This window comes from Chinchilla lanigera, unplaced genomic scaffold (genome assembly GCF_000276665.1).
Source record: "Chinchilla lanigera isolate Chin_1 unplaced genomic scaffold, ChiLan1.0 scaffold00099, whole genome shotgun sequence".
Lineage (NCBI taxonomy): Eukaryota > Metazoa > Chordata > Mammalia > Rodentia > Chinchillidae > Chinchilla > Chinchilla lanigera.
The window spans coordinates 1,577,144-1,588,952 of record NW_004955500.1 but is presented as its reverse complement, the minus strand read 5'-3'; the positions used below and the strand labels follow the sequence as shown (position 1 = coordinate 1,588,952).

Genomic DNA, 11,809 nt, shown 5'->3' with positions numbered 1-11,809 from the left:
TGGCAAGCCAATTTTTCCAGCACCATTTATTAAAGAGGCTATCTTTCTTGCAGTGAGTTTGTTTGGCCCCTTGCTGTATAGTGTTAAGAAGCAAACTGGAAGTTCAGTATATGATACCTGATTTTTGAGGTTTAGGGGTCATAGATGATTGTTTGATTTTCAGAAGTGCTTGTTTTTGGGCTGGGGATTTAGCTCAGCGGCATAGCTCCTGCCTGGCAAGCGCAAGGTCATGAGTTCAATTCCCGGTACCGGAAATCCCCCCCCCCCCGCCGCCCCCCAAAAAAGAAATGCTTGTTTTTAAGAATACCTGTGTTACAGAGGATTAAATGAAATCTAATGTTACAATAATTGAACGAAGATGTTCTTTGACATAATGAATTTTTCTTCTAAACAGTTGCCAGAGAAACAGTGTAGTCCAAGATAAGAAAACGTTTAGTCAAATGACTTAACTGTGCCATTTGAACCTGTGGCTGCACAGCTGTGTGTGAGTCTCCTAACCTGCAGTTTGGTATGATAATGGCATCGGTCCGCCAGCAGTGCCCTTATTCCCTGAAAATACATGCTGAGAGTGAAGTATCTTAGGAGGGTTAGAAGAAAGGCGTGTGTAGGTGGGTGTGCTGGTGCACGCCTGTCACCCGACTCTCCAGAGACCGAGGCAGGATAATTGCACTGAGTTGGGTGCCAGCCCGGGCTTCATAGTGAGTTCAAGACCAGCCTGGACTACATAACAAGACCTCTCAAAAATCCAAAACAGAATCATCACTTAAAAAGAAAGAAGGTGTGGATGTTTGGGTGTGGCCTGGGTGGGGGAGGAGAGAGGGCAAGAGAACACATGTAAATGTTGGCAACTTGGCATCCAGGTCGAAAGGTGTATGCGTATTCATCTCACTTTCAACTCTTCTGTGACTTTGCAATTTTATTTATTTATTTATTTTTGAGACAGGGTCTCGCTGTGCAGTTCAGGCTGGCCTTGAGCTCACTTTGTAGCCCAGGCTGATCTCGAACTTGAAAGGATCCTCCTGCCTCAGCCTCCTGAGTGCTGGGATTACAGGTGTGCGCCACCACGTCCGGCTGGCTTTGAAATTTTAAAAACCTGAGAAAATATTTTTAAAAGTGCTTTATTGTACTTCAGCTTTTGTGATTCTAAAGTGGGAGTGATAGAACCCATTCTTCCCATGCCCCTGCGCAGGGAGACACAGTAGGATGGCATCTGCAGGAGACAGCCGGAGAATGCTTAAGAGCTGAAGTGGTTTTTGTTTTGTCTTGTCATTGAAGAAGAGGTTTTTTTTTTTTGTTTTTTTTTTTTTTTTTTTTCTCCAGTACCGGGAACCGAACTCACGACCTTGCGTTTGCCAGGCAGGCGCTTTTGCTGCTGAGCTAAATCCCCAGCCCGGAAGAAGAGCTTTGTGATGGAGACCTTTTCAAGCACATTTTACCTAAAAGCTTCGCAGCTTAAAACATAGCTATTTTCATTTTAAATTGAGGACACATTGTACTATAATTTAACGATACAGGATTTTAAGAAACAGTAAATATAAATAATTGAAATCTTGAAAATGAAGAATATAATTATAAAATAATTTCATAAATGAGCAAAGTAGACACAGCTGAAGAAAGAAGTTATTAATATGAAGGTAGCAATAGAATTCTTACAGGACAGCACAGGGAGATAAATGAAAAATAGGAAAGAAAAACTTAAGATAGCTTACATGGTAGCCTGAGACGCTCTAACCTATGTTTAATTGTGTTTCAGAAGAGGGAACACAGAACAGTGGAGAAACATTGCTGAAGTAAAAATGATTAAGAATTCTCAACAATTAAACTAATTAGTGGAACTGTGTGCAATGGTATGAACCTGTAATCTCAGCTGTTGGGGAGTTTGAGGCCAGCGTGGGCAACACAGTGAGACCTTGCCTCAAAACAAAAAAGAAAAGTGGAAATTATATGGTAATTAGTACAGAATTATTCCAAAAGCATTGTATCAAAACTTGAGAAATATGAGAAAAATAGGATTTGGGGTAAATTTATGATCTTATATACGTATATTAGATTAAAATATAAAAATCTTTTGAAAATAAGCTAGTTATTCAACCAAGTCAGGCCAAGCCAAGAAGTAATAAAAATGAGAACAGAATTTGATGAAATAGAAAGTAATCTGCAGCAGTAAAAGTGTCATTGCCAAGTCCAAGTTGGGTCTTTTCAGGCTATTCTGGAAGTATTCCTCCAGAAAAACAGAGCTGACGCGAGTAATATAGTTTGAAAAGAAATATGCTACAAGTACAGTATTGATTTTAATAACACAAGAAATCATTAATTTGTATTTATATAAACGTTAAAAAGTCCATTTTTGTAAGAAAAAATCTTTTCAAATTTGACTCTACAAGGAAAAAAATACAACACTGGGCAGGGCCAACATTCAGCTTCGTAATCCCCTTTTGAAAAATTAAAAAAATTCTGTAGAGTTCCCACATTCTACTGAAAAATATAAGATTAGACATGAATAAAAAGTAGGATATGCTATATTTCTGGGTAGGAAGTTTCTTTAAGAACACGTCACCAAAGTGCCTTGTCTGTGGTTACATGGACTTACGGACGGTAGTCCCGGCGGGAGTTTTACAGTGACGACGTAGGAAAGCAAAGGCACAGGAATAACCAAGATAGGTCTGGGAGAAAGAATGAAGAGGAACTTCATTCTTGTAAGTTGGCTATCAAGACTAACTTGGAAGTTGTACTAGAGCAGGCCGCTACAAAGCAATAAAAAAGAACAAGGTGCTGTGCACAGCATGGAATGAATCTTCTGGACTTAATGCTGAGTAATAAGTGAGACATAAAAGACTGTCTGACTTATTTATAGGAAGCTCAGGAATTTGGTCTGTGATGATCAGAAACAGGCATGGCGTGGTTTTGGAAGTGTGGTACCAGGAAGGGCCGGGAGAGCCTCCTGGGACTTGACACATGTTGCTGCCTTGGTGTGGACTGAGTCACACAGGGATATACATTGTACTTCAAAATCGAGCTCTGGACCCCGGGGAGCTCGGGTTGGCGCCTGAGGTGGGGGCGGGCCGCGAGATCCTGGCGCCCCCCAGGGCCTGGCCTGAGGGCCGGCCAGGAAGCTGCTGTGACCCCTGCGCACCTGGAAAATGATGGTTGTTCCTTTTGATGCTTATTATTTAAATCAGTTAGAGTTTATTTTTGTACATGGCCTATGGTAAAGGTCTAATTTTTCCTCCACATATTTTTATATAAATTTTTTTTATTTTTATTTTTAGTTTTATTTTTATTATTTGGTCTTTTTGAGACAGGGTCTTGCTATGCAGTTCAGGCTGGCCTCCAGCTCACTTTGTAGCCCAGGCTGGTCTCGAACTCACAAGGATCCTCCTGCCTCAGCCTCCTGAGTGCTGGGATTACAGGTGTGTGCCACCAGGTCCGGCTCTTTCCTCCATATATAAAACTAATTCAGTACTCTTCTTTTCCTCTTCCTTTCCTTACCGGCAGGAAGCACCACCTTTGTCACTTAGCAATTGTCTAAACATATTAGGATCCACTTCTGAACTCTCTGTTCTGTTACACCTTTCTCCTGTACTAATATTGTACTCCTTCAGATACTTTCTCACTTGTAGAACTGGGGTGTAGCTTGCATATGGCATATAGATACTGAGTGCACAGCTTGGTTTCTTTTTTGATGACACGGTTTTTTTATTCAGTTGTTGCCTTCTTGGAAATGATCCATAAGAGCCGAACAGCAGCTTTTTCCCAGTGACTGTGTTTCTCCGGACGGCATTCTGAATGGCTGCTGCTACCTTTCTGTTTCACTCTGCGCGGGAGTCCTTTGCCGCAAACAGTGCCTCGTCAAGCGAAGAAAATCCCCTGGCCATTTCCTGTGTTGTGCATATCTTTGATTATTCTGTTACGTCTTCCGCTTGTCTCTTTATCTTCTAACTGGGTGTCTGATTGCATCCAGACCTCCTGAGGAAGCGCCCGGTGTTACACAACCGGAGTGGCAGGCTCTTCCAGCTAAGTGTCTTGTTACGTTGTGGAAGACCTCTTTGGACTCCTTACACATCTTAAGTCCATGAACTTCGTGAACTGTGGGCGAAGATTCTTCAGAAGCCCATTCGTGGTAACAGCTGAAACCTCGTGGCAAGGTTTTTATGGGCTTTCAGGAGTTCGTTCGTATCTACAGATGTCCATAATGCCAGGTCCCTTCATACCTACAAGTCTGCAACCCGAATGTCTGTACGATGGGGGAGTTTACCGAGTCTCTCTTCAGTTTTGCATTTTTCTTTTTTCAGTAGTCAGTTCTGGTGCTCAAGACCTGGAATGTCGATGTTCCTCAGGACAACGCACTTGCCATTGGTGTACAGGAAACTGTTGCCCTCGGGGCTGCCGCCTGGTTTGAGAGCGCCCCTCTCCACCTGGGGGAGGCTGGCGAACACCTGTGTTGTCCCTGCGGGAGGGCCGACCGCCGCTTTCCGGATGCGCAGGGGCCGCAGCAGGGTGGTCCCCACCCCGCGCAGCGCAGCGAGCGGCAGAGCTGAGGGCCGGGGTAGGGCTCCAGAGCTCACAGTGCCGATGTCCGATTGTGGGGAAACCTGACCAGCAGGGAGGGGTGGACTGCAGAGGGATGGGAACAGGGTGACCTCACTGCCAGCACACTCGTGGTGGTGGCCGCCCCTGGATGGGCTTGGGAGCTGCTGTAGATCCGATAATGGTGGTTGAAAGGAAACAGCTTTCATGGACTACATGTTTTCCTTAAAAAATGTGTTAGAGTTTATTCTTATGAAAGAATATCCCAAGGATTGACCTTTTTTGTTTCAATCTTCACTCGTTATTTTTTTTCCCCCTTGGTTTTCTTAAGATAGTATTTCATTGTATAGTTCACACTGGTCTTGAATTCACTAGGTAGCCTGGGCTGGCCTCAAACTCACAGAGATCCTCCTGCCTCGGCCTTCCAAGTGCTGGCGTTTTGGTGTGCATCACCACCCTGACCTCATTTCTTCTTGATGTTGGTGTTTAATAGAAAGATAAAGGCTTGGGTGAGTAGCTAAATTAGCTTAGTTCTGTGGTAGTGATTAGCAGATAAGCACCAGGTCTTGGGGAGAGCTGTGAATAGATTCCAGCCCTCTCTCTCTCTGTTTTTAAAATTCAGTCTCTCCTTAAGGAATTTAAAGTTTTAAGGGGAAGCAAGAAGGAAAATACTGTAACTCACTTGTTACACGCAGACCTCTGCCCCTTGCTGTCCTCCCCAACCCCACTCTTCTTTGTCGTCCCCGCCACAGGCCCTTTGCACACAAAGAACAGAAGGGCGCGACTCTTGATCTGAGGCGCTGGAAACGGCATGAAACGCTGATGGTGCCACCTGTGAGCACTGTGCGATTGGCAGTGGGCCCACTTTTCTGTTAGAGAACCACCGCAGAGTCGGCCCTGTAGCGTTCAGTGGCCTCCAGCATGTCCTGTAACGCCTTGTGCCCCTCGGCCCAGAGCTCTCCTCAGACTGCTGGCGTCTCTTCCAGCGGCTGCGCGTCTTCCATTGGTTGTCCGGACTGGGGCGATCCAACGGGGAACACTGTATGAAGCCTTGAATTGTTTCCTGTCGAAGGACTATAACTTACGTGATACGTGAATGTGTGAAAAATTCTGAATGCCAAAAATTCATTTTTTCATGTTGCTGCATCAAATACATTTTTAAAGTAATACTCATAACATCAAGAAAGTACAGTTGTTTTTCTGTGTTATCGGCGCTATCTTATAAAGCTGCTTATGTTCTTTTTTTTATGAAATTCTTAATTTCCTAAAACTACATTCTCTTCAAGTTTCTACATGGATCGTGCAGTGTTTCCAGATGATACTGAGATTTATAATAAAATTGGTCATTGTATCACGTAAAAAGAACAGTGCCTTTCATTTTGACCTAGGAAGAGAAGTGTGCTGTCTCTAATGCTGAATCGGCCTCAGCGCGTGTGGCAGCCTCTCCAAAGAGCAAATGTTAAATAGCAGGAAGTTGCCGAGGAGGGGTAAATTTCAGTAAATGGCAGCAAACAGCGAGAAGGTCTGCATATGAAGCATGTTCTTCTGTTGAACACAGGCCAACTTGGTTGAATCCTGTGATGCGTGCCGAGGGCTTCTCTCTTCCTATGTAACCCTTTGCCCACCCTAACAGGAAGAGAGCCTAGTTACTGGTGAGACAACTGTGCTGCTCATGCCCCTGCCCACAAATTTGGGTCGTTCTCTTTTTTTGGTGGGGTGCATTCTTTGTTTTTTTTTTTGTTTGTTTGTTTGTTTGTTTTGTTTTTGATTTTTCTCCGGTACCGGGAACTGAACTAACAGCCTTGCACTTGCCAGGCAGGCGCTTTGCCGCTGAGCTAAATCCCCAGCCCCTGGTGGGGGTGCATTATGGTCACCTATTTCCACCTTACGGTCACCCAAGGCACACTTAAGAGGAGCTTCATATTAATGAACATACAATAAAAATGTTAAAAGAGTCTTACGAAGTCAATGTTTCACATTAAACATGACTAATTTACAATAGGACTGTCCAGTAGAAATGTAATACAAGCCACAAAAGAGGCTTGTATTAAAAATTGTCATTTAAAAATCTCTTGTAGCTAAATTAGAAAAAGTAAAATGTAGCAGTTGAATTTACTTTTTTGTTTTTGTTTTTGTTTTTTGAGACAGGGTCTCACTATGTAGTTCAGGCTGGCCTTGAACTCGCTGTGGAGCCCAGGCTGGCCTGAAACTCACTCAGTGTTTGTGCCTCAGCTTCTCGAGAGCTGGGATTATAAGCATGTGTCACCAACACCCAGTGTGACGTTACTTACAGTACTATGTTTTATCGAGGTCAGTGTATCTTAACTAGTATCCTTTCAGTTATTAGTCAGCTGTTACAGTAATTTTTTTTCCATACCAGGTCTTCCAACTCTAGGCGTGTTCTGCACCTACAGTGTACCTTAACACAGACAGCTACATTCTATGTGCTCGGTACCCCTGTGGTTTCTGTGTTGTACAGTGTAGACTTATATCATCTGAAGAAAATGTTGCTTCTCTGTAACTCTCCTTCTGTTACTTCTCATTAGAGGGGCTTCAACTATCTTATTTTTCTTTTATTGGGTCACCTATTCATGGGTACTTTGTTTTACTACTGATAATTAGTGGTTTTATAGTCTGTTCCTATATCTGAGAGAACGCTTAGATTTTTCTGTAGTGTTGCCTCATAGCTAGATCTAACCTTTCTCTCACCCTTTTCTGTCTTTCTCTCCGTACCGCCCCCCGCCCCCCCACATACTACGGGAGATCCAGCCCAGGGGAATTCTGCAGCTGACTTACGTATAATTGCCCAGGCAGAGTCTGAATTTGTGACCCTTCTGCTCTGGCCTCCCACAGTGCTGGGTTACAGGCATGCTGCACAGCACCCTCCTGTCCTTCGTCCCGGTGGACGAGGAGTGAAGTTTCCTTCCTCCACGCTTTCAGTCATGATATTGGCTCCTGCTTTTTATCCAGATACTGAGCTCAGCCCTTCTCCGTAAAGAAGGCTTGGACATCATCATTGGTTCCTGCAGCAGGATAACAAAACAAATCTCTCCAGTCTTTCTTTAAAGCATTGCTCAGAAGGATTTCTTTTTTGTAAAATGAGATCCATCATTTTACTTTATGAGGATTGGGTGTGGGTGTTCTTTCCCTAGATATTAATTGCGCAGAGCTTTTCAAATCAACCAATTTTTCTCTCTTTTTTCTCAAACAGTAGATACTGTGAGGGTGATTATATTACAAAATAGAGCCCTATTTAAGGGAAAATACGGCATAATATTTTTATAGCCTATTGGTTTCACTTTGCCTAAGATGAAGGGCATTTAAGATTATTCTAAGTAAACAAATTTATAACCACAAATACTGGCTACCCACATGTCCCTACACCAGCAGAGTCTATAATTTATTTCAAATAGTGCTGCACTGTTCCCGCCCTTTCTGACAGGGCCTTCCTATGTTACCTAGGTTGAATTCCTTACTCAAGCGCTCCTCCTGCCTCAGCGTCCTGAGTAGCCAGAACTACAGGCTTGCCCCACCATGCGCAGCTGCTCTTGTAAGATAAGATTAGCTGGACTCTGGATAGATAAGTGTTCATATTGAGAGTGTCCTTGGATTGCATATTTTCTTGTTTTGACTGTTGCTTAATTTCCATACTTACCCTGTTGCCAGTTTCTCCCCCTCCACCCACTCATTTCATCATCTAGCCGGATCTCAAACCCCACCCTACTTTCCCAACCCTGCTGTCCAGGCGCATTCATAATTGTTGCTGGCTGTTGCCCGGCACAGTGGTGCAGCATTTAATTGACTCATGCCTGATAAGCCGGAGCTTTAGCAACCGAGGCAGCCCTAAGTTAGGGTACAGAGCTAACACTTGAGTTCCTGGCTTAAAGTTGCAGTGGAGCCAAGAGTACTTTCCTTATCCCGTCTGCTGTGATCACTTGTCCTCTCATTTTCACTGCCCCAGCCAGGTGAAAGCTAATAGTTTCTACTTGTGGTCACTGGCGTGTTGGCCAAATTTCTGAGCGGTGGGCAGTTACACAGCCAAGGAGGGAACACCAGGCAGCGCAGGAAGAGCGTCGGCAGCATTTGCCCGCAGCTGCTTCTGCATGGAGCGGGACGCTGGTGGGAGAGCAGGTTGGGACGGGGCACTGGAGCACTGGATCGGCTTACTTGTGTGCGGTGTTCTTCAGTTTGTCCTGGCTTCTGCTCCTCAGTTAGTGTCCGTAGTCCTGACGTTAATTTACAGGGAAGTCCACTAAATGATTTTCTGAGGCCAGCTACGTTACTTACAAGTGAACAAGACGTTGTCACCTTTCCAGTGGTCCCTTCTACCCCTGCTGAACCCTTCAGGACCTGCATCCTTGTTTAAATCTACCCTCAGCTCCTGCAGGGCCTGTGAGTGAGGATTTGCTGTAGCAGTTTGATTCGTAGTTTTGGTTTTTTGCACCTCAGTGTTGACTTGTACCATGTTTCAAAGAAATTTAATTGCTATCATTAAAAAAAACAAGAAGCCTGGCATGGTGGCGCATGCCTGTAATCCCAGCACTCGGGAGGCTGAGGCAGGAGGATTGTTGCAAGTTCGAGACTAGCCTGGGCTACAAAGTGAGCTCAAGCCTGGCCTGAACTGCATAGCGAGACCCTGTCTCAAAAAGACAAAAAAAAAAAAGAGATTTCTCTCGAATGTATGGATTTTCATCTTTTTTGGTTTTTGTTTTTGTGGTATTGAGGGTTAAACCCAGGCAGGGCCTTGCCTGTGCTAAGTGAGTAAACAACCACTGAGACGCATTTCCAGTCCTTTCCCCACAGTAGTGGGGCTTGAACCTGTGGCCGGCACACTGAGCTGTGTCCCCCAGCCCCCTTTTTTATTTTTTGTTTGAGACAGGCTTCACTATGTGGGTCAGGCTGGTCTTGAACTCACGGTGTAGCGCAGGCTTGCCTCAAACTTGTAGCAGTTCTCTTGCCTCAGCCTCTCAGGTACTGGGATTACAGGCATGTGTCACCATGCCTGGCTCCCACTTCTTTTAAAAAATTTTTTTTTTTTTTTTTTTTTTTAACAATTTCACTTTGAAATAGAGTCTTGCTAAGATGCTCAGGTGGGCCTCAAACTTGTGATCCTCTTGCTTGAGCCTCTCAACTAGCTGGAGTTATAGGCATCTATCAGTACTTCTGGCTTCCGTTTTCTTTTTAAATATTAAAAACATCTAACGTACTAAGTCACGTGTTCACTGCAACAGTCTGCACCATTTCATGGAGACTTTTCTTTTTCGTGTTTCTCATCATTGCCTGCTGTCGCCTGGGTTTCATACACCCGATGCTCTTTGTATTTAGTACTTACCTAGTCTCTGTAGATAAATGAGCTTGTACTTTGCTCTATAGATAATCTGATCTCTCATTATTTATTTGTTTGTTTGTTTGTACCATGAATCGAACTCAGGACCTTGTGCTTGCCAGGCAGGCACTTGTACCACTGAGCTGTATCCTGGCCTCTCGATATTTTAAGCTGTCTTTGTTATGGCACTTTTAGAACAGCTAAGGGGACATCTTTAGCATGAAGTCTGCATTCTCAACCTCCCCAAAGATGGTCTCACGGCCAGGTTTCTGTTTGTTTCTTCAGCCTTAATTAGCTCTTGCGTCCACCCTGTGAAGTTGGCCCAGGCGTAGCTCCTCCGCACTGAGCGCTCGGGTGTTTCTGGCCTTTGTTCTGCTTTCTGGACGCAGCATTCCCGCCAGCCTCTGTCCCTTCCCAGCAAGCCCTCACCGCCCTCCCTTAGTTCGTTTGTTCGTGTCTCAGAAAGCTTTCCCGCGGCCTGTAGGGTCTCCTCAGGTGTCAGTCCTAGCTTTTTCCTTCTTTTTATTGCACCATTCTTTTTTTTAGATACTTAATGATAACATTCATCATTGGGAATTCATACTTTTGTATGATATATCTTGCTGCTTGTTTTTTTGCCCATTTCCTTCGTCTTTTGTCCTTGTTTACAAAAGCTTTGTTTAAATTTTTTCTTTCTATTCTTTCTTTTTCCTCTTCCCTCCCCTTCATTCCCCCTTTGTTCTTCGTCTCATTTGAAAATTTTCTTCTCATTTCCCAATATTCTTTATACATTTTGGTCCTTATTTACATTTTTGGGTTTCTCACACCGTGTATCTAGGCAGTTTATCTAGCACTGGTTATTAAAGAGGCCATCTCTCTTCCAGTGAAGGCGTTTACCGTCTTGGTCAAAGATAAGGTGGCTAAGTGTGTTTGGAGTTGTTTCTACATCTTCTAATCTGTTTGATTGATCCTCAGGTCTGTTTTGTTTGCCAGTACCATTCTGTTTTTACCGCAGTAGCTGTGTAGTATAATTTCAAGTCAGAGATTGTGATGCCCCCTGTCTTATCTTTGTTGCTCAGAATTGCTTTTGCTATTCTACGTCTCTCCTGGTTCCATATGAATTTTAGAATTTTTTTCTCATTTCGTAAGGTATCCTGTTGGTATTTTGATCAGGATTGCGTTAAATCTGTAAACAGTTTTGGAAATAATGACCATTTTCACTATATTGGTTCTGCCTACCCAAGAACATTGGGTATCTTTCTCCTTTTTCTGAGTACTGTAGTTTTCAGTGTAGAGGTCTTTTACTTCCTTCGTTAGATTGATTCCTGGTATTTTATTTTTTTGGTTGCTATTTTAAGAGGTGGTATTTCCCTGATTTCTCTGTGAGTTTGTTATTTGTGTACCGGAATGCTATTGATTTTTGAGTGTTGACTTTGTATCCAGCTATGTGACTGAATTTGGTTATTAAATCTAGACTCTTTTGGTGGAGTTTTTGGGGTCTTCTATGTAGAGTATCGTGCCACCCACATATAACGATAATTTAACTTCTTCCTGTGCTATCCTTATTCCTTTTATTTCTTTCTCTTATCTAACTGCTCCAGCTGAAGTTTCTGGAACCATATTGAATAAGAGTGGTCACCATGGACATCCTTGTCTTGTTCCTGGTTTTAGAGTGAAAGCTTTCAGTTGTTGTCCATTTAGTATGATGTTGCCAGGTGGTTTGTCATAGATGGCTTTTAGCAGATTGGGATAAAGACCATCTATTCCACTTTTCTGAAGGGTTTTTTGTTTTTTTTATCATGAATGGGTGCTGGACTTTTTAAAATGCTTTTTCTGCATCTATTGAGATGATCATATGGTTTTTGTCCTTGTTAATATGTTTTATTACATTTATTGATTGTGTATGTTGAACCATCCCTGCATCCCCAGGATGAATCCTACTTAGTCATGGTGTATAATCTTCTTTTTCTTCTTTTT

At 43.3% G+C, this 11,809-nt stretch overlaps 1 protein-coding gene across 4 annotated transcripts in view; it reads left to right on the top strand.

The window, feature by feature from the left end:
- Positions 1-11,809, top strand: part of Yaf2 (YY1 associated factor 2) — a 94,452-nt gene that overhangs the window by 37,383 nt on the left and 45,260 nt on the right. Inside the window, exons 3-5 of one of the 4 annotated variants that reach the window (XR_001231509.1) lie at positions 4,293-4,546; positions 4,903-5,036; positions 5,280-5,703. The exons of the other annotated variants lie outside the window; for them this stretch is intronic. The gene's annotated coding sequence lies outside the window, so the exon portion shown is untranslated. Of the gene's footprint in view, positions 1-4,292; positions 4,547-4,902; positions 5,037-5,279; positions 5,704-11,809 lie in introns of those variants that run through there. 4 annotated transcript variants of the gene reach the window in all.